The sequence below is a fragment of the Hordeum vulgare genome, chromosome 3H, assembly GCF_904849725.1.
Source record: "Hordeum vulgare subsp. vulgare chromosome 3H, MorexV3_pseudomolecules_assembly, whole genome shotgun sequence".
NCBI classification, from domain to species: Eukaryota; Viridiplantae; Streptophyta; class Magnoliopsida; order Poales; family Poaceae; genus Hordeum; species Hordeum vulgare.
This window is the reverse complement of record NC_058520.1, coordinates 614,524,565-614,548,363: the sequence shown is the minus strand read 5'-3', so window position 1 is coordinate 614,548,363 and position 23,799 is coordinate 614,524,565. Positions and strand designations below refer to the sequence as shown.

Below are 23,799 nucleotides of genomic sequence, written 5' to 3'. Positions count from 1 at the left end.
TGCAACACTCCTCTTCCTGGTCTCCACGGGAAGGAGTCACTGGCCTTCGGTTGAGATTTGGACGATGGGTTCACATCGTCTAGCTCTAGACGATGTCGAGTCCCATTTAGGCCATGTGGACATTTAGACGTCCGTTTAGACGAGCTGCTGGGCGGTGGTTTTAGGGCCATATCGCCTAAACCGGTAAATGGACATGATGTTGGAGATGCTCTAACAGCTTTCTAAAGCTTCATAGATGACCCACCGCATGGGTCCACTCTGAACCACGAAAAGCATGTGTGCCTAGCACTAGTGGAAAACGGGCCTTTGGCCGGGACCCTTTAGTCCCGGCCTGCCTCTGGGCCGGGACTAAAGGCCCGGCCACGTCGCCCCAATTCCCAATGCCTCCCTCGAGGCTTTAGTCCCGGCCCGTAAGGAGCCTTTAGTACCGGTTCGTGTCCCAAACCGGGACTAAAGGGCTACGCGGTGGGCAGCCCGCATGTGCGCCACCTTTAGTCCCGGTTTGTGTCTCAAACCGGGACTAAAGTCCTCTGCCTATATATAGCACAGCCCCCCTCTCCCCTCTTTGTTGCATTTTTCTTGGATGGAGGATTGTGGGTGGGTGCTAGCTCTTCACTTTTTTTGATGCACTAGAGGTGTTTGTTGAAATGTGTGTTAGAGCGATGCCGCTTCAGTTCACCGAACACAACTACGATATGAGATGCCTGAGCCACGCTTAAACCTCTTCCTCTTTATTTCTACTTATTCTAAAAGGTTAGCAACTATATTTCCTCGTTTAGACCGTGCGGTACTAATTTTTAGGATCGTGATTGTATTTGATATATTGTCGTATAACACAGATGAGTCATCCATGGATGTGCGGTGATCCACGCACATCCGCTTACAGAGAAGGCGTGCATTCTTTTCGAGATGCAGCCGATGCGAACAAGCATGGTGGTGGCTATATGTTTTGTCCATGTGTTGAATGTCGGAATGAGAAGGATTACACTTCCTCAAGAGTCATTCAGAGCCACCTGCTTCGGTCCGGTTTTATGTCGGGCTATAATGTTTGGACCAAGCACGGAGAAAGAGGGGTTATGATGGAAGACGACGATGAAGAAGAAGAGAACGATGATGACAACTACCGATCTATGTTCCCTGAGTATGCTGATACCGCAATGGAATACAATGAAGAAGAAGATCAGGATGAAGAACGGGAACCAGATGAGCCCGCTGATGATCTTGGACGGGTCATTTCTGATGCACGGCGAGGTTGCGACACGGAAAAGAAGAGGTTGCAGTTCGAGCAGATGTTACAGGACCACAACAAATTGTTGTACCCAACTTGTGAAGATGGCCAGAAGAAGCTGGGTAGCACACTGGAATTGCTGAAGTGGAAGGCAGAGACCGGTGTGACTGACTCGTCATTCGAAAAGTTGCTGGTACTGATGAAGAAGATGCTTCCAAGAAAGAACGAATTTGCTCACACTGGTCCTCGGCAATGACGAACATGGAGGACGAACGCGAGGCTTCGGTCCATCTTACCCGTGGTGGCTTGGGTTTGCGAGAGACCAAGACACTTACAAAAGCCGAGAGAGAGAGCAAAGAAGCGGCAGCAGGATGAGGAGAATGACAAGTTCAACCAGTTGCTTGCCAGGATTAACGAGCAACAGAAGTAGATTGATGAGCTTAGAGGAGTACCGCGCCAAGAAGATCCTGCACTTGATATTACCGGCGCCCCATCTAAGCGGAAAAGCAGCGTGGCTGAATCTGAGGCCCCGCCCGACGATGAACGAAGAATGATAGAGGGCGGTCCCGGCTACCCCGTGGATGGAATCAAGGAGTCAACATCATGTGAACTCCATCAGAAATTCAAGAACATATCCATGAAGGTGGCCGTCGGACAAGCTTTACCTTCTGGCCCTGATGCACGCTGGCATGGCCGTGAGATTCCAGCTGGCTTTGCTAAAGTCGGGGTGGATGAAATCATGACGGGGTTTAATGATATGGAGCTCGACATAGCTGGACCCGAAGATGAGATGACACTCGGAGAAATACTGGGTGGAGTCATCCTATGGGACAAGAACTACATCAAGCTTCCAGGCTCGGCCCCAAGGACAACACTGCCTCCGAGTCGTCGCAGGTCACCTACACCTCCATTACCTCCAAGCCCTCCACAGGACGTCGGCCAGCACAACACGAGTCCATCTCGATCACCGCCGCCGGACTTGGGTCGTCCGTCTCCGCCGCCGCCCGCTCCGGATACAAAGCCTGAGCCTGCCACGGATACAAAGCGGGAGCGTGCCACCAAGAACGCTCCGCCGACGATTCCTAAGACACAGAGCACCCCAAAGCGCAAACGGTCGCCCCTCCCAAAGGTACGTCATGCTAATCTTCCTATCAGACCTTATGATCGTACCCCCGAGGAAAACGCCAGGATAGCAAAGGAACATCATGATGCACAGATGAAAAAGAAGGAACCCGAGCCCCGTCCGGAATACACCGAGAAGCAAATAGCATTTGCAAAATACTTCACGACCCTTCCATCACAGTATGACTTACACCATAAGCCTGATGACTATACACGCACATTGCAGAAGGAAGTGAAAAAGAGCAGATCACGTGCAAGTGCTAGTGGGAGCAAATCAAGTTCAACTACAAGCAAGAAAAAATCAGACGTTCCTCAGCTTGGACAACAGGCCAAATAGTCGATCCCACCCCTCAAGGTGTTAACCGAGAATGTTCCCCCTCCGGTGCAGGGGCTAGCTTTAGAAAGAGCAAAGGAGTTGGCGGCTGCATGTGGTGTCTCGGTTGAAGAATTGCTATCTTCCCAAGACGACAGGATACCCAAGGCTATGGTAGCCCATAAGCCACAGTTTGTCATGGGTGAGCCTTTGGTCAGCAAAGATGATCTCCCAACAAATATGTGTTACTTGCATCAATGGTACTTAAGTGAACCAAAGAATGGGAGAACGATGATCGTGCTGAGTGTCCCACAGGAGTACTACGGCCGCCCCGAACAAATCCATACCGACTTTGATGAACTCTTCCAGATGTACAATGGCGACGCCCTCGACAAATCGCTTATGAGTTGCTATTGTCTGTAAGTTTTCAATTCGTTGTCTACATATAACTTGTTTAGTTATTTCAATTCATTGTCTATATATAACTTGTACTCTATTATGCAGAATGAAGATTTTGGATTGTAAAAGTAAGAGCATCCTAAATATTGGGTTTATTGATCCAGATAAAATACATATAGCGACGCTAACTAAGTATCCCAAGGAGATGGAGGAAAACCTTCTAAGGTTTCTAACAGATCAAAATTTTTGTGACCACATACTGTTTCCATACAACTTCAGGTGAGGGTCTTTACTCTGTTGTGTCCATTCACTTATAAGTGTAATTGATAAGTTACTGACATACACACACACACACACATATATATATATACATGTGCAGCTTTCATTGGATTCTGTTGGACATTCAAATTGATAAGGGAAGAGTTGATGCCTTCGACCCATTATCGAGACCCTTGGAACAGTTCCAAAGCCTGCAGGACATGCTCCAAGGGTAATTTCAATCATTCTTACGCTCTATCGGTCTCTTTCGGATTTTCTGATATATCAATTAATGAAAAACTTAGCAAATCATTATCCTTGTCGGGCAGGGTTTGGAAGCGGTTCAAGTGCGTGACTCCCGGTATCGAGCATGAGAAGCTGACCTTTAGAGCGGCTCAGGTAAGTAGTAGTATGATATACTTCTATTTTCAATACATTTATGATGCTAGATTATTATTTTGATTATATATATTCTATTCTCGTAAAGTGCGACCAACAGCCACGGGGAACGCATCTATGCGGATACTATGTTTGCGAGACCATTCGCACGTTTACCTCTGAGCACAAGGATCACAGATTCGACGTAAGCAATGAACATTCACACCTCTATTTTTACCCGTCATTCTTTGTTATCATGATTGATATTCATATTCATCTCCTCTTCTTATATAGCACACGGCCATGACGACGAAGGTCCTACCAGAGCAACACGCGATTGTTGTTGCAGAGGAGCTTGCGACCTTTCTGAGGACGGAAGCTATAGATGATAAAGGACGATTTAGTGTAGCTAGGGGCCATTACTGATGTTCGTCCATGTAATCAAATAGACGGGCTCTAGTCCCGATAATTCAGATCTCCATATAATTGTATATATATGCTCGCTTGTAAGATAAGTTAACCTTATATATATGCATAATTATTTTTATTTAAATTATATGAAAATTAATTCCCGAACAACAAACGAGGCATCACGTTAATCTCCCGAACACTTAAACCCTAAAACCCTAAAACCCAAAAATAATTTCATTAAAAAAACCCCAAAAATAAGCAAAATCTAAAACTCTTTAGTCCCGACCCGTGTAACGAACCGGGACTAAAGGTCCTGGCCGTGGGACGCTACGAGGCGCCCACGTGGAGCACCTTTAGACCCGGCTTGTAACAGGGCGGGACTAAATGTTAGGCCTTTAGTCCCGCCCCTTTAGTCCCGGTTGATGAACAGGGACTAAAGCCCCTTACGGGCCGAGGCTAAAGGCCCCGTCCCCACTAGCATAGGCTGGCTGGTCGCCTGGTGCCCACCTCCCGCACTCCAACCATTTCTTTTTTTCCGTTCTCCATCCGAACGATACATGTTTCGTTACGGCCAATCCAGTTCATACACTGCAATTAATTCACACTAGTTCACTGTTTGACTTTTAGTTCAATTTGGTTAGATCGGCACGCATACCACATCACCATGTGTCCAAGTTAATTCGATTGATCAATCAAAAATGTTAACTCGAAATTAAGTTTGGAACGTCGTTCATGCATGCTTGGAGGTTGGAATCGACTTCTCAAACTCATGTCCCTCTGCTACCATCTCCTTCAAAATGGTGTTATATATAAGGCTCGATGTTCAAGCAGTTCGATTGCATTGTTCATCATCCTGGCATATAGCACGAACTGCTGCCCTTCTAGTTTGTGTCCTCAACACACCTCGATGGACATGAATTCCCACCAATACTGCTTAAACTAGGTGTTTCTGAACTTACGAACCTTGAGGCCATGCAAACACAAAATAACTAAATCTAAGATTCCATGTGACAAAGGAAAATACTCCCTCCATTCCAGAATGAATGACACAACTTTATATCAAGTTTTTGCTAAAGTTAGAACAAAGTTGAGTCATTTATTTAAACGGGGAGTAATACATAACACTCAAAATTGGTGATCAATATACATTCTGACCTTCATGTCACAAGAGGATTTTATTGCTAGATCACATCATTATCCATTATTTGATTCGTACAATGGTTTAGTGAAACTCTAGTCACAGACCTTGCAGTAACAATTCAGCGTGGTTAGGCTAATGGCCCTACACGCTGATCCGATGGCATGATTTCCGAAGGTATTCTCGCAGGCAAAACGGCAAGATAGTTCTATGCATGTGGTGCCTGAAGAGGCAATTTCTGTCCTGCATTGCTCTGTAGACATGAACATACATAAACTTTTTAAAGTCTAATTTCAGAAAGAAGTTCAAAGACATTTGTGCAGCTCAACTGACAATATTACTCTACTTTGGTAGACACGAGAAAGGAAACATATACAGGGACAACGATAGTGGTTCCGTACCAACATGAATGGAATTTCCTAGCTGCACAAGCACCATAAGGCAAAGAAGAATAGTTTTTCCCTCCATATAAGATCAGACTGTTACTCAAACCTCCTATTCTCGTTTCTAGTTGGGCGTCCAGAAAAATACATGATTCTATCTTTATATATTGACTCATAGATAGAGACCATTTACTCCCGGTTTACTCAAATAAGGTAAAAAAGATCTGATCAGATTCAGTGTCCTTAATTTGTACAAATCGGCTATATCTTTATGATTGAATGCATTTAATATTACCACATTAATATTTATATTATACCAATATATAAAAAGCAAGTTGCAGATCCAACACATCTTATCCGTTCAAACACGTCTATCCAATGGTCTCTGTAGCTCTCGTATTTAGCGCTATATATGTTTAGCGTGAAATTAATATAATACCATGCTAACCATGTAATCATATCACACCTAATATCAGTGTGCAATCAATATATTTTCTAATATTAATGTGACGATTAGATCCTAATAATATCAACGTGTCATCAATATCTTCCTTAATATTAACGTGCAATCAATCTCCCGTGCCCATGGTCTTCTTCCGGCACAAAAATCGTTTTTTCTGATTTTTTTCTCGGACTTTTTGTGCGGTGATTTCTTGAAACTCAAATACAACATAGAAAACAAGAACCAACACACGCCACTTGGTTCATGTAGAACGTGGCATTGAGGCCATGATACTCATGATCTGCGTTGAGTTTTCCTTGAAGAGGAACAGGTTATCGCATCACAAAGTGGGTAAATATTTCCCTCAGTTATAAAACCAAGGTTTATCGAACCAATAGGAATATCAACCACAACCGTCTTTAGCGGCTGCACACAAAACACCAAACAACTCGCATCCAACGTGGGCAAGAGGGTTGTCAATCCTCTTGTCTTGTTATTTGGAAGCAATTGAGGTGTGTAGATAATTGTAGATAGTAAGTTAAAATAAAGACAAGTAAATAAAAGCAAGGTAATGAAGGTTTTACCAATATGTTGTGGATAGAATTGGGGCCATAGCCTTCCCTAATGGCATCTCACATGGAAAAATAGCATACGGTGGATAAACAAATTACTGTTGGGAAATTAGCAGAAAACTTGATAGTTATGCAATATTCATGGCAATGATCATGCGTACATAGACATCTCGTCCATAAACAAATAGGCCGACTCCTACCCGCACCTATTACTATTACTTCACTTCAAGAGCGCTTCTATGCTTGCCTCTCTACGTATTAAGTTCATGACAAATGAAGTAATGCAAGGAGTAAGATGACATGATGTAGACAAAGGAAACTCAAGCAATATGAATAAACCCCATCGTTTTATCCATAGTAGCAGCAAAACAAAGACGCATCTTGTCCCATTCTGTCACTAAGATATAGAAATTCGCCAGGTTGAACCTACCACAAATCACCTCTCTCACCAAAGAAATACCGATCTAGTTGGCCAAACTATTTCAATAGACCGGAGAGAATTACGAAGTTATCATAATCATGCACATAAGAATCATATAAGTATTCATAGGTGACTGAAATATTTATCATGAATAATTTGAACATAAACCCACAATTCATCAGATTCGAACAAACGCACCGCACAAAAGAAATGACATCATATGGATCAAAGCGAAAATGAGATGGTCATTGTATTGAAGATCAAAGAGAGAGATTGCCATCTAAGTACTGAGTATGGACCCGTAGGTCGATGGTGAACTCTCAAACATCATCGTGAGGGTAGAAGGTTGATGAAGAGGCCCTCCGTGATCAACCCCCCCTATGGCAGGGTGTCGGAACGGAGCTCCAGATGGCCTCCCATCGAAGCAGAGACTTGCGGCGGCGTAAAAAGTGTTTTGGGACTCCCTCTAGTGTTTTTAGGCTAAATAAGATTTTATAAGAAGAAGAACGGAGTCGGGAGGGACACCACGGGGTACAAGCTATCAGTGCGTGACCCCCCAGGACATGGCCTGATAGCTTGTGGGCCCCTCGTTAGGCCTCCAGCCTTCTTCTGATGCTCATTGGTCTTCTTTTGGTCCAGAAAAATCATCGAAAAGTTTCAGGGCAATTGGACCTTGTTTGGTATTCAAAACCCGCAAAGTGAAAAACACACAGAAAACAACAATTGGCACTGGGTCAATTGGTTAGTGCTCAAAAATAATATAAAATGGTAAATAAATAGCCCAAAAGCATACTAGAATGATAATATATCAGCATGGAACAATCAAAAGTTATAGATACATTGGAGACATATATATCAAGCATCCCCAAGCTTAATTCCTGCTCGTCCTCGAGTAGGTAAATGATAATAACAGAATTATTGATGTGACATGCTATCCATGATGTAACCTTATGCATGTATGCTCACTGAGAAATGATGAATTAACAAATATTAACATAGCAATGCTTATAGGTATAAGCAGAAAATCATCAACCTTTCAAAGTATACGATCCACAAAGATTGTTTTACCCCCCATCCATCTTTATTATATTAGCAAGGCATGGATCATACTTTTTCAATATGCATCAACATTTTATTCTTTACGCAATACACGAGCGTGGACCATTGGACATAGCATAAAGATGGAATAGAATATGGTGGTCGGTTTCAAAGGGGTAAAAGTGGAGAAGATAGTCTCATATCAACTAGGCGTATCAACGAGCTATGAAGATGCCCATTGCTAAATATCGATGCGAGGAGTAGGGATTGCCATGCAAATGATGCACAAGATCTGTAAGTGTATGAAAGCTTCACTGAAGCTAAGTGGGGTGTGCATCCAACTTGCTTACTGATGAAGACCTCGGGCATTTGAGGACGCCAGTCATTGGAATATACAAGCCAAGTTTATGAAAAAGTGATTCCCACTAGCATAAGAATGTTATAACATGAGACTCTCTATATGAAGAACAAGGTGCCACTTTGATGCACAAGTATGGTAAAAGATAGTAGCAAAGTCCCTTCTCTCTTTTTCTCTCATTTTTTATGGTGGACTCATTTGGCCTCCCACATTTCTTATTTCCTCACTAGGACAATGCTCTAATAATGATGATCATCACACTTTATTTACTTACAACTCATCATGAAAACTAATAGGACGATATGACTCTGAATGAATGCCTCTAAAGTGTACTAGGATGTGCAAAGATCAAGCGTGACATGTATCAAAAATATGATGAACGATGGCTTTGCCACAAATGCCATGTTAGCTCTATATGATCATGCAAAGCATTATAATAATTAATGAACTAGTCATGTGAAGTGATGATGGCATTTGCATGGTGACATATCTCAGGATGGCTATAAAAATTCCATGATAGGTAGGTATGGTGTCTATTTTGAGGAGTTTATAAAAAGGTTGATGTGGAACAGAGCGGGTCATGTCACGGGGTTTGGATGCACCAGCAAAAGTTTCACCGATCCTCAAGGTGAGAACGCGCGATGCACGATACCGAAGAGGCTAGCAAATATGAGGAGGTGGGAGTGCATATGTCCATGGTGTCACATTAGTCATGAGGAACTCATATACTTATTGCAAAGATTTATTAGTTTCATCACAAATCAAAATACCACTCGCATGCCCCGAGGGAGAGGGTTGGTAGGAGTTAAATATCCGTGACTCTCACTCAAAACAACACATGGTTTTCAAGGAGAATAGAAATGCTCACACATCATCACCATCTCCTTTTAAATTTTTAGATGAACAAGAAGTTTTACATCTCTTAATTTTGACACCTGACTGAGTTGATAATAATGCACTAACACCTTTTTTCATATTACCACATCAATATTGTTAACCCACATGCTGGTTTTTATCATCATTCATTGGATACTCATTATTTTTTATATAGTCTTATGATGCATGCGAATTACCGTCACTATTTTCCCAACTCTCAAACAAATATAACTGAAGAATGAGAGCATAATATTTCTATAAAGTCTACATGCCATGGGCTGGTGCGGCCAGCCCAATAGGGCCTATTTCGGCCAAGGAACAAATCAGGGAGAAAAGGGAAAAAGGGGAAGGGAAAGAAATGGTGGAATCCTACTAGGAGTAGGATTGGAGGTGGACTCCTCCACCTCCTCTCCACTTCGGTCGATCCCTATTAGAGTTTTTGGGTTGCCTCCTCCCCTCCCTCCCTCCTGTATATAAACTAGAGGGTAGAGAGGCTTTTTGTACCTCAAGCAAAGGCGCAACCCTCTCTCCCTCTAGATCGTTTACTCCTGTAGATTAGTTCTGCAGAAGCTTGGCGAAGCCCTACTGGATTGTTCACCACCACCACCACTACGCCGTCGTGCAAGAGAACTCATCTACCTCTTCGTCCATCTTGGTGTATCAAGAGGACGGAGATCGTCATCGGGCTGTACGTGTGCTGAACGCGGAGGCGCCGTCCGTTCGGCACTAGATCGGGATGGATCATGATGGAATTGCGGGACGGACCGTGATGAGATCGTGGGACGGACTGCGATTTGGATCGCGAAGATGTTCCACTACATCAACCGCGTTATATACGCTTCCGCTTAGCATATTACACATGTTCATAATACTTGATGTCAAAAGATACAAAGTAGTAATGATAGTACCACTTACTTGTGGCACTACCACTTGAGTCATATTGGTGTAAAACACTTGAAGTAGCTCCATAGTGATAGATCTTTGGACTCACTCGTTTTTGAATCGTTTGAGACATGCGAACCATGCCTATTGGTGTAAATGCATGAAGAAACTTCATGCAGATGGATCGTTTGGACTCACTTGATTTTCAATCACTTGAGACATGCAAATCATGGTACATGGGCAAGATGACTGATGGCCTCGTTTTCCAGTGAGATGGAACTAGAAAGTAACTTACTGGAAGTAATACATTTTGACGTATGCAATCCAATGAGTGCTGAGGCACACTATGGATATCTTTATGTTCTTACTTCATAAATGATTTGAGTAGATACTAGTATATTTACTTGGTGAAACACAGGTCTGAATTATTGAAAGGTTCAAGTAATTTCAGAGTGAAGTTGAAGATCGTCGTGACAAGACGATAAAATGTCTACGATATAATCGTAGAGATGAATATCTGAGTTGCGAGTTTGATACACAATTAAGACAATGTGGGAATAAATTTACAACTAATGCCACCTCGAACACCATGGTGTGATGGTGTGTCCGAACGTCATAGCCGCGCCCTATTGGATATTGTGCATACTATGATGTCTCTTATCAAATTAGCACTATCATTTTTGGGTTAGGCATTAGAGACAACCACACTCACTTTAAATAGGGCACCACGTAATTCCATTGAGATGACACCGTACAAACTATTGTTTGGATAAACCTAAGCTGTCGTTTCTTAAAAGTTTGGGGCTGCGACGCTTATGTGAAAAAGTTTCAGTCTGATAAGCTCGAACCCAAAGCGGATAAATGCATCTTCATAGGACACCCAAAACTGTTGGGTATACCTCCTATCTCAGGTCCGGACGCAAAGTGTTTGTTTCTAGAAACGGGTCCTTTCTCGAGGAAAAGTTTCTCTCGAAAGAATTGAGTGGGAGGATGGTGGAAACTTGATGAGGTGAATGAACCGTCACTCAACCAATGAGTAGCAGGGCACATGAAGATGTTCGTGTGGGACCTACACTAGTTGAAGTGGATAGCTGACTATGGTGATCATGAAGCTTCGGATCAAGTTACTACCAAACCTCGTAGGTCAACAAGGAAACGTACCGCTCCAGAGTAGTACGATAATCCTATGTTGGAGGTCATGTTGCTGGTCAACAATGAACCTACGAGCTATGGAGAAGCGATGGTGGGACTGGATTCCGATGAATGGCTAGACTACATGAAATTCGAGATAGGATCCATGTATGAAAAAAAAAGTGTATACTTTGGAAGAACTACTTGATGGTCGTAAGGCTATTACGTAGAAGTGGGTATTTAAAAGGAAGACACACGAGGATGGTAAATGTCGCCATTAAGAAAGCTCGACCTGTCGCAAAGATGTTTCTTACAAGTTCAAGGAGTTGACTACGATGAGACTTTCTCACCCATAGCGATGCTAAAGTCTATTAGAATTATGTTAGCTGTTGTTGCATTATTTAAAATGACATCTTGTAGATGGATGTCAAAACATTGTTTCCTCGACGGTTTCCTTGAGGAAAGGTTGTATGTGATACAACCAGAAGGTTTTATCGATCCTAAGGATGCTAACAAGTATGCAAGCTCCAGCGATCCTTTTATGGACTAGAGCAAGCATCTGAGAGTTGGAATATACACTTTTATAAGATGATCAAAGTTTTTTGGTTTATACATAGTTTATGAGAAACTTGTATTTCCAAGGAAGTGAGTGGAAGCACTATAGAATTTCTAATAAATATATGTAGTTGATATTATAGTTGATCGGAAATGATGTAGAATTTCTAGAAAGCATATATGGTTGTTTGAAAAGTGTTTTTCAAAGGAAAACCTGGATTGAGCTACTTGAACATTGAGCACCAATATTTGTGGAGATAGATCAAGACGCTTGATAAAACTTTGGATGAATACATACTTTGACAAGTTTTTGAAGAAGTTCAAAACAGGTCAGTCAAAGAAGGAGTTCTTGACTGTATTATAAGGTGTGAATTTGAGTAAGACTCAAAACCCGACCACGGCAGAAGAAAGAGAAAGGACGAAGGTCGTCCCCTATGCCTTAGCCGTAGGCTCTAAAGTATGCCATGCTGCGTACCGCACCTGTTGTGTGCCTTGCCATGAGTCTGTCAAGGGGTACAAAGAGTGATCCAGGATTGAATCACTGAACAGCGGTCAAAGTTATCCTTAGTAACAAGTGGACTAAGGAATGTTTCTTGATTATGGAGGTGATTAAAGAGTTCGTTGTAAAGGGTTACGTCGATGCAAGCTTTGACACTAATCTAGATAGCTCTGAGTAGTAAACCGGCTTCGTATAGTGGAGCAGTCATTTGGAGTAGTTCCAAATGGCGCGTGGTAGCAGCATCTACATGATGACATAGAGATTTGTAAAGCACACACGGATCTGAAAGATTCAGACCCGTCGACTAAAACCTCTCTCACAAGCAAGATATGATCAAACCCCATAACTGTATGGGTGTTAGATTCATTACAATCACATAGTGATGTGAACTATATTATTGGCTCTAGTGCAAGTGGGAGACTCTTGGAAATATGCCCTAGAGGCAATTATAAATTGGTTATTATTATATTTCCTTGTTCATGATAATTGTTTATTATCCATGCTAGAATTGTATTGATTAGAAACTCAGATACATGTGTGGTTACATAGACAACACACAGTCCCTAGTGAGTTTCTAGTTGACTAGCTGGTTGATCAAAGATGGTCAAGGTTTCCTGGCCATAGACAAGTGTTTGTTGGAATTATGCCCTAGAGGCAATAATAAATATAGTTATTATTATAATTCCTGTATCAAGATAATCGTTTATTATCCATGCTATAATTGTATTGAATGAAGACTTATATACATGTGTGGATACATAGACAAAACACTGTCCCTAGCAAGCCTCTAGTTGGCTAGCCAGTTCATCAAAGATAGTCAGGGTCTTCTGATTATGAACAAGGTGTTGTTGCTTGATAACTGGATCACGTCATTAGGAGAATCACGTGATGGACTAGACCCAAACTAATAGACGTAGCATGTTGATCGTGTCATTTTGTTGCTACGGTTTTCTGCGTGTCAAGTATTTGTTCCTATGACCATGAGATCATATAACTCACTGACACCGGAGGAATGCTTTGTGTGTATCAAACGTCGCAACGTAACTGGGTGACTATAAATATTCTCTACAGGTATCTCCGAAGGTGTTCGTTGAGTTAGTATGGATCAAGACTGGGATTTGTCAATCCGTGTGACGGAGAGGTATCTCGGGGCCCACACGGTAATACAACATCACACTCAAGCCTTGCAAGCAATGTGACTTAGTGTAAGTTGCGGGATCTTGTATTACGGAACGAGTAAAGAGACTTGCCGGTAAACGAGATTGATATAGGTATGCGGATACTGACGATCGAATCTCGGGCAAGTAACATACCGAAGGACAAAGGGAATGACATACGGGATTATATGAATCCTTGGCACTGAGGTTCAAACGATAAGATCTTCATAGAATATGTGGGATCCAATATGGGAATCCAGGTCCTGCTATTGGATATTGACCGAGGAGTCACTCGGGTCATGTCTACATAGTTCTCAAACCCGCAGGGTCTGCACACTTAAGGTTCGACGTTGTTTTATGCGTATTTGAGTTATATGGTTGGTTACCGAATGTTGTTCGGAGTCCCGGATGAGATCACGGACGTCACGAGGGTTTCCGGAATGGTCCAGAAACGAAGATTGATATATAGGATGACCTCATTTGATTACCGGAAGGTTTTCGGAGTTACCGGGAATGTACCGGGAATGACAAATGGGTTCCGGGTGTTCACCGGGGGGGGGGGCAACCCACCCCGGGGTAGCCCATAGGCCTTGGGGGTGGCGCACCAGCCCTTAGTGGGCTGGTGGGACAGCCCAAGAAGGCCCTATGCGCCATAGGAAGAAAATCAAAGAGGAAAAGGAAAAAAAGGGGAGGTGGGAAAAAGGGGAAGGACTCCACCTTCCAAACCTAGTTGGATTAGGTTTGGAAGGGGAGGACTACCCCCCTTGGCTCGGCCGACCCCCTTGGGGCTCGTTGAGCCTCAAGGCAAGGCCCCCCCTCTCCCACCTATATATACGGAGGTTTTAGGGCTGATTTGAGACAACTTAGCCATGGCAGCCCGACCACATATCTCCACGGTTTTACCTCTAGATCGTGTTTCTGCGGAGCTCGGGCGGAGCCCTGCTGATATTAGATCACCACCAACCTCCGAAGCGCCGTCACGCTGCCGGAGAACTCATCTACCTCTCCGTCTCTCTTGCTGGATCAAGAACGCGAGATCATCGTCGAGTTGTACGTGTGCTGAACGCGGAGGTGCCGTCCGTTCGGCACTAGATCTTGGGACGGATCGCGGGACGGTTCGCGGGGCGGATCGAGGGACGTGAGGACGTTCCACTACATCAACCGCGTTTCTTAACGCTTCTGCTGTGCGATCTACAAGGGTACGTAGATCGGAAATCCCCTCTCGTAGATGGACATCACCATGATAGGTCTTTGTGCGCGTAGGAAAATTTTTGTTTCCCATGCGACGTTCCCCATCAGTGGCATCATGAGCTAGGTTCATGCGTAGATGTCTCCTCGAGTAGAATACAAAACTTTTTGTGGGCGGTGACGTGCGTTTTGCTGCCCTCCTTAGTCTTTTCTTGATTTCGCGGTATTGTTGGATTGAAGCGGCTTGGACCGACATTACTCGTACGCTTACGAGAGACTGGTTTCATCGCTACGAGTAACCCCGTTGCTCAAAGATGACTGGCAAGTGTCAGTTTCTCCAACTTTAGTTGAATCGGATTTGACCGAGGAGGTCCTTGTATAAGGTTAAATAGCAATTCACATATCTCCGTTGTGGTGTTTGCGTAAGTAAGATGCGATCCTACTAGATACCCATGGTCACCACGTAAAACATGCAACAACAAAATTAGAGGACGTCTAACTTGTTTTTGCAGGGTACACTTGTGATGTGATATGGCCAACGATGTGATGTGATATATTGGATGTATGAGATGATCATGTTGTAATAGATAATATCGACTTGCACGTCGATGGTACGGCAACCGGCAGGAGCCATAGGGTTGTCTTTAAACTAACGTTTGTGCTTGCAGATGCGTTTACTATTTTGCTAGGATGTAGCTTTAGTAGTAATAGCATGAGTAGCACGACAACCCCGATGGCGACACGTTGATGGAGATCATGGTGTGGCGCCGGTGACAAGAAGATCGTGCCGGTGCTTTGGTGATGGAGATCAAGGAGCACGTGATGATGGCCATATCATGTCACTTATGAATTGCATGTCATGTTAATCCTTTTATGCACCTTATTTTGCTTAGAACGACAGTAGCATTATGAGGTGATCTCTCACTAAAATTTCAAGACGAAATTGTGTTCTCCCCGACTGTGCACCGTTGCTACAGTTCGTCGTTTCGAGACACCACGTGATGATCGGGTGTGATAGACTCAACGTTCACATACAACTGGTGCAAGACAGTTGCACACGCGGAACACTCGGGTTAAGCTTGACGAGCCTAGCATGTGCAGACATGGCCTCGGAACACATGAGACCGAAAGGTCGATCATGAATCATATAGATGATATGATTAGCATAGGGATGCTTACCACTGAAACTATACTCAACTCACGTGATGATCGGACTTGAGCTAGTGTAAGTGGGTCATGAACCACTCAAATGACTAGAGAGATGTACTTTTTGAGTGGGAGTTTAGCAAGTAATTTGATTAAGTTAAACTCTAATTATCTTGAACATAGTCTAAGTCCACTTTGAATATATTTGTGTTGTAGATCATGGCTCACGCGACAGTCACCCTGAATTTTAATACGTTCCTAGAGAAAGCTAAGTTGAAAGATGATGGAAGCAACTTTGTAGACTGGGCTCGTAATCTTAAGCTAATTTTACAAGCTGGGAAGAAGGATTATGTCCTTAATGCTGCGCTAGGAGATGAACCACCCGCTACGGCTGACCAGGATGTTAAGAACGCTTGGGTAACACGTAAGGAGGACTACTCAGTAGTTCAATGTGCAGTCTTGTATGGCTTGGAACCGGGACTTCAACGTTGCTTTGAGCGTCATGGAGCATATGAGATATTCCAGGAGTTGAAGTTCATCTTTCAGAAGAACGCCCGGATCGAGAGGTATGAGACCTCCGATAAATTCTATGCTTGCAAGATGGAGGAGAATTCGTCTGTCAGTGAACATGTGCTCAAAATGTGTGGATACTCAAACCGTCTAGCTGAGCTGGGGATTGAACTCCCTCAAGAGGCTATCACTGACAGAATCCTTCAATCACTGCCGCCAAGCTATAAAGGCATTGTGTTGAACTACAACATGCAAGGGATGAACAAGTCACCCGGCGAGTTGTTTGCGATGCTGAAAGTCGCAGAGTCTGAACTCCGTAAAGAGCATCAAGTGTTGACGGTGAATAAGACCACTAGTTTCAAGAGAAACAGCAAAGGCAAGAAGGGTAATTCAAAGAAGAGCGGCAAGCCTGTTGCCAATCCGACGAAGAAACCCAAAGCTGGACCTAAGCCTGAAACAGAGTGCTACTATTGCAAGGGTATGGGTCACTGGAAGCGCAACCGCCCCAAGTATCTGGCTGATAAGAAGGCGGCCAAAGAAAAATCAGGTATATTTGATATACATGTTATTGATGTGTACTTAACCGGCTCTTGTAATAGTGCCTGGGTATTCGATACCGGTTCTGTTGCTCATATTTGCAACTCGAAACAGGAACTGCGGAATAAGCGAAGGCTGGCGAAAGATGAAGTGACGATGCGCGTAGGAAATGGTTCCAAGGTTGATGCAATTGCCGTCGGCACAGTTTCACTTCAGTTACCATCAGGATTAGTTATGAACTTGAATAATTGTTATTTAGTGCCTGCGTTGAGCATGAACATTATATCTGGATCTTGTTTATTGCGAGACGGTTACTCTTTTAAGTCAGAGAATAATGGTTGTTCTATTTCTATGAGTAACATCGTTTATGGTCATGCACCCAATGTGAGAGGATTGTTCATATTGAATCTTGATAGTGATACACATATACATAACATTGAGACCAAAAGAGTTATAGTTAACAATGATAGCGCCATATTTTTGTGGCACTGCCGCTTAGGTCATATTGGTGTAAAACGCATGAAGAAACTCCATGCCGATGGACTTTTGGAGTCACTTGACTTTGATTCACTTGACACGTGCGAACCATGCCTCATGGGCAAGATGACTAAAACTCCGTTCTCCGGAACAATGGAGCGTGCCAGTGACTTGTTGAAAATCATACATACTGATGTGTGCGGTCCAATGAGCATAGAGGCACGCGGCGGATATCGTTATTTTCTCACCTTCACTGACGATTTGAGTAGATATGGTTATGTCTACTTAATGAAGCACAAGTCTGAAACATTTGAAAAGTTCAAGCAATTTCAGAGTGAAGTTGAAAATCATCGTAACAAGAAGATCAAGTTCCTACGATCTGATCGTGGGGGTGAATATCTGAGTTTCGAGTTTGGTGCTCACTTAAGACAATGTGGAATTGTTTCACAGTTGACACCGCCTGGAACACCACAGTGTAATGGTGTGTCCGAACGTCGTAATCGTACTTTATTAGAGATGGTGCGATCTATGATGTCTCTTATCGATTTGCCGTTATCATTTTGGGGTTATGCATTAGACACAGCTGCATTCACTTTAAATAGGGCACCATCAAAATCCGTTGAGACGACACCATACGAACTGTGGTATGGCAAAAGGCCAAAGTTGCCGTTTCTTAAAGTTTGGGGATGTGATGCTTATGTCAAAAAGCTTCAGCCTGAAAAGCTGGATCCCAAAGAGGAAAAGTGCATCTTCATAGGTTACCCAAAAGAGACAGTTGGGTACACCTTCTATCTCAAATCCGAGGGCAAAGTGTTTGTTGCTAAAAACGGAGCTTTTCTCGACAAGGAGTTTCTCTTGAGAGAATTGAGTGGGAGGAAGATAGAACTTGATGAGGTTGTCGAACCTCTCATCCCTCTAGATGGTGGCGCAGGGCAAGGGGAAACCTCTGTCGTTGCGACGCCGGCTGAGGAGGAAGTTAATGATGATGATCATGAAACTCCGGTTCAAGTTCCTGTCGAACCACGCAGGTCGACGAGACCACGTGCTGCTCCAGAGTGGTACGGTAATCCCGTTTTGTCAATCATGTTGTTAGACAACAATGAAACTGCAAATTATGAAGAAGCAATGGTGGGCCCAGATTCCAACAAATGGCTGGAGGCCATGAAGTCCGAGATAGGATCCATGTATGAAAACAAAGTGTGGACTTTGGAAGTGCTACCTGAGGGCCGCAAGGCTATTCAGAACAAATGGATCTTTAAGAAGAAGACGGACGCTGACGGCAATGTGACCATTTATAAAGCTCGACTTGTGGCAAAGGGTTTTTCACAAGTTCAAGGAGTTGACTACGATGAGACATTCTCACCCGTAGCAATGCTTAAGTCCGTCAGAATCATGTTAGCAATAGCTGCATTTTTCGATTATGAGATTTGGCAGATGGATGTCAAAACGGCGTTCCTTAACGGTTTCCTTAAGGAAGAGTTGTATATGATGCAACACGAAGATTTTGTCGATCCTAAGAATGCTAACAAGGTATGCAAGCTCCAGCGATCCATTTATGGACTGGTGCAAGCATCTCGGAGTTGGAACAAACGTTTTGATGAGGTGATCAAAGCATTTGGGTTTATACTAGTGGTTGGAGAATCTTGTATTTACAAGAAAGTGAGTGGGAGCTCTGTGGCGTTTCTAATATTATATGTGGATCACATATTGCTGATTGAAAACAACGTAGAGTTTTTGGAGAGCATAAAGGATTACTTGAATAAAAGTTTCTCTATGAAGGACCTAGGAGAAGCTGCTTACATTCTAGGCATTAAGATCTACAAGGATAGATCAAAACGCTTGATAGGACTTTCACAAAGCACATACCTTGATAAAGTTTTGAAGAGGTTCAAAATGGAACAGTCCAAGAAAGGGTTCTTGCCAGTTTTACAAGGTACTAGATTGAGTAAGACTCAGTGCCCAGCAACTGATAAGGATAGAGAGCATATGAGCACCGTCCCCTATGCTTCAGCCATAGGTTCTATCATGTATGCAATGCTGTGCACTAGACCGGACGTTAGCCTGGCCATAAGTATGGCACGCAGGTTCTAGAGTAATCCAGGAGTGGATCACTGGACGGCGGTCAAGAATATCCTGAAGTACCTAAAAAGGACTAAGGAGATGTTTCTCGTGTATGGAGGTGACGAAGAGCTCGCCGTAAAGGGTTACGTCGATGCAAGCTTTGACACAGATCTGGACGACTCTAAGTCGCAGACCGGATACGTATTTATTCTTAATGGGGGTGCGGTAAGCTGGTGCAGTTCCAAGCAAAGCGTCGTAGCAGATTCTACATGTGGAGCGGAGTACATGGCTGCCTCGGAGGCGGCTAAGGAGGGTGTCTGGATGAAGCAGTTCATGATGGATCTTGGAGTGGTGCCAAGCGCACTGAATCCAATAACCTTGTTCTGTGACAACACGGGTGCCATTGCCTTAGCAAAGGAACCACGGTTTCACAAGAAGATCAGACACATCAAACGACGCTTCAACCTCATCTGCGACTACATCGAAGGGGAGGACGTAAATATATGCAAAGTGCACACGGATCTGAATGTAGCAGACCCGCTGACTAAACCTCTTCCACGGACAAAGCATGATCAACACCAGAACTGTATGGGTGTTAGATTTATTACAATGTAATTCGCATGATGATGTGAGGGCTAGATTATTGACTCTAGTGCAAGTGGGAGACTATTGGAATTATGCCCTAGAGGCAATAATAAATATAGTTATTATTATAATTCTCGTATCAAGATAATCGTTTATTATCCATGCTATAATTGTATTGAATGAAGACTTATATACATGTGTGGATACATAGACAAAACACTGTCTAGCAAGCCTCTAGTTGGCTAGCCAGTTGATCAAAGATAGTCAGGGTCTTCTGATTATGAACAAGGTGTTGTTGCTTGATAACTGGATCACGTCATTAGGAGAATCACGTGATGGACTAGACCCAAACTAATAGACGTAGCATGTTGATCGTGTCATTTTGTTGCTACTGTTTTCTGCGTGTCAAGTATTTGTTCCTAGGACCATGAGATCATATAACTCACTGACACCGGAGGAATTCTTTGTGTGTATCAAACGTCGCAACGTAACTGGGTGACTATAAAGATGCTCTACAGGTATCTCCGAAGGTGTTCGTTGAGTTAGTATGGATCGAGACTGGGATTTGTCACTCCGTGTGACGGAGAGGTATCTCGGGGCCCACTCGGTAATACAACATCACACACAAGCCTTGCAAGCAATGTGACTTAGTGTAAGTTGCGGGATCTTGTATTACGGAACGAGTAAAGAGACTTGCCGGTAAACGAGATTGAAATAGGTATGCGGATACCGACGATCGAATCTCGGGCAAGTAACATACCGAAGGACAAAGGGAATGACATACGGGATTATATGAATCCTTGGCACTGAGGTTCAAACGATAAGATCTTCGTAGAATATGTGGGATCTAATATGGGCATCCAGGTCCTGCTATTGGATATTGACCGAGGAGTCACTCGGGTCATGTCTACATAGTTCTCGAACCCGCAGGGTCTGCACACTTAAGGTTTGACGTTGTTTAATGCGTATTTGAGTTATATGGTTGGTTACCGAATGTTGTTCGGAGTCCCGGATGAGATCACAGATGTCACGAGGGTTTCCGGAATGGTCCGGAAACGAAGATTGATATATAGGATGACCTCATTTGATTACCGGAAGGTTTTCGGAGTTACCGGGAATGACGAATGGGTTCCAGGTGTTCACCGGGGGGGGGGGCAACCCACCCCGGGGAAGCCCATAGGCCTTGGCAGTGGCGCACCAGCCCTTAGTGGGCTGGTGGGACAGCCCAAGAAGGCCCTATGCGCCATAGGAAGAAAATCAAAGAGGAAAAGGAAAAAAAAGGGAGGTGGGAAAAAGGGGAAGGACTCCACCTTGCAAACCTAGTTGGATTCGGTTAGGAAGGGGAGGACTCCCCCCCCCCCCCTTGGCTCGGCCGACCCCCTTGGGGCTCCTTGAGCCTCAAGGCAAGGCCCCCCCTCTCCCACCTATATATACGGAGGATTTAGGGCTTATTTGAGACAACTTAGCCATGGCAGCCCAACCACATATCTCCACGGTTTTACCTCTAGATCGCGTTTCTGCGGAGCTCAGGCGGAGCCCTGCTGAGATTAGATCACCACCAACCTCCGGAGCGCCGTCACGCTACCGGAGAACTCATCTACCTCTCCGTCTCTCTTGCTGGATCAAGAAGGCCGAGATCATCGTCGAGTTGTACGTGTGCTGAACGCGGAGGTGCCGTCCGTTCGGCACTAGATCGTGGGACGGATCGCGGGACGGTTCGCGGGGCGGATCGAGGGACGTGAGGACGTTCCACTACATCAACCGCGTTTCTTAACGCTTCTGCTGCGCGATCTACAAGGGTACGTAGATCGGAAATCCCCTCTCGTAGATGGACATCACCATGATAGGTCTTCGTGCGCGTAGGAAATTTTTTGTTTCCCATGCGACGTTCCCCATCAGTGTTGTCACTTGATAACGGGATCACATTATTAGGAGAATGATGTGATGGACAAGACCCAAACTATGAACGTAGCATATGATCATGTGAGTTTATTGCTACTGTTTTGTCCATGTCAATGTATCTGTTCCTATGACCATGATATAATGCAACTCCCGGACACTGGAGGAATACCTTGTGTGTATCAGACGTCACAACGTAACTGAGTGACTATAAAGGTGCTCTACAGGTATCTCCGAAGGCGTCTGTTGGGTTGGCATGGATCAAGACTGGAATTTGTAACTCCATGTGACGGAGAGGTATCTCGGGCCCACTCGGTAATACAACATCACAATAAGCCTTGCAAGCAATGTAACTAAGGAGTCAGTCACGGGATCTTGTATTACGAAACGAGTAAAGAGACTTGTCGGTAACGAGATTGAACTGGGTATGGAGATACGGACGATCGAATCTTGTGCAAGTAACATACCCATGGACAAAGGAAACTGCATACGGGATTGTAAAAAATGTATAAATTAAGAAAATTTCAGCTATTTTTTTAAAAAAAATTATCAAACTGAAGAATAGTTCATAAATCTTTAAATAGCACATCATTTTTCAAAAACATGTTCATCAAATTTCCAAAATGTTCATCGCTACTTATAAAAGTTCATTAATATTAAACTTATTCATTGAAATTTTGAAAAAAGTTCATCAATATTCAAATAAGTTCGTAAAATTGTCAAAAAACGTCACAAACACCTAGATGGACCGGTCCAGTTCGAAGGTCACTAAGGTGAGTCAACAAAAATGCATGTTAACTCATGCATGTGACGCCAAATAGGAAATGCATGTTAACTAAAATGCATGTTAACTCATGCATGTGATGCATGTTAACTGATGCATGTTAACAACTAGTAGGCTCGGCCCATCGATGGTGAAGCGGGCCGCATGCAGATCAAGCGCACATAAAGTTTACATATTTAAAGAAAAAATGTTCATACATTTAAAAGAAAGTTTTTATCTTTAAAAAAGGTTCATCCATTTTGGAAAAAGTTCATCAATTAAAACAAATTCATTGAAAATGAAAAAAGTTCATCAAATTTAGGAAAAGTTCATTGAATTTTAAAAAAAATTACAAAAAATTGTAAAAATTAAGAAAAATTCCGGTATTTTTAGAAAAAGATTATCAAACTGAAAAATAGTTCATAAATCTTTAAAAAGTGCATAATTTTTTAAAAAGATGTTCATCAAATTTCCAAAAAGGTCATCGCTACTCATAAAATTTTATTAATATTAAAAAGTATTCGTTGAAATTTTGAAAAAGTTCATCGATATTCAAATAAGTTCATAAAATTGTCAAAAAAACCTTGACAAACTCTAGATGGACCGGTCCAGTTCAAACGCCAGTAACGTGAGTTAACTAAGATGCATATTAACTGATGCATTTGGCGCCAAATAGAAAATACCTTGTCCGCAGGTACCTCGACGGCTGGCAATCCAAAGCTCATCTAGACAACCACAACTAGCAGGCTCGGTCCATCGATGGCGAAGCGGGCCGCATGCAGATCACGCGCACATAAAATCTAATACTCGAGGGTTGCTAAAAAGAACATTAGATAATCCTATATCCGTTCCTGCATGCATGCATATCATGGCGAAGTCGAGTTGTTAATCTCTCCGTGCATATGATAAGATCTAAGATGAGATCAGTTGGGGCTCCAACAAACTCATAGTTAATCTCTCCGCAACAAGAACTATTCCCATCTCTTATCCAATTCCCATCAAGGATATAAATACGCACCCTTCCACATCCCATTCCCATTCCCATCTGCAGCACATTCTTCACATCCTTCTC

At 43.3% G+C, this 23,799-nt stretch overlaps 1 long non-coding RNA gene across 1 annotated transcript; it reads right to left on the bottom strand.

Moving 5' to 3' along the window:
• Positions 1–5,185: 5,185 nt before the first annotated feature.
• On the bottom strand, positions 5,186–5,758 carry LOC123441158. Its single transcript, XR_006630422.1, has 2 exons — positions 5,649–5,758; positions 5,186–5,500 (listed from the first exon to the last, which is right to left on the bottom strand). It is a non-coding gene; the product is annotated as an uncharacterized LOC123441158 (long non-coding RNA).
• Between the last annotated feature and the right edge of the window lie 18,041 nt (positions 5,759–23,799).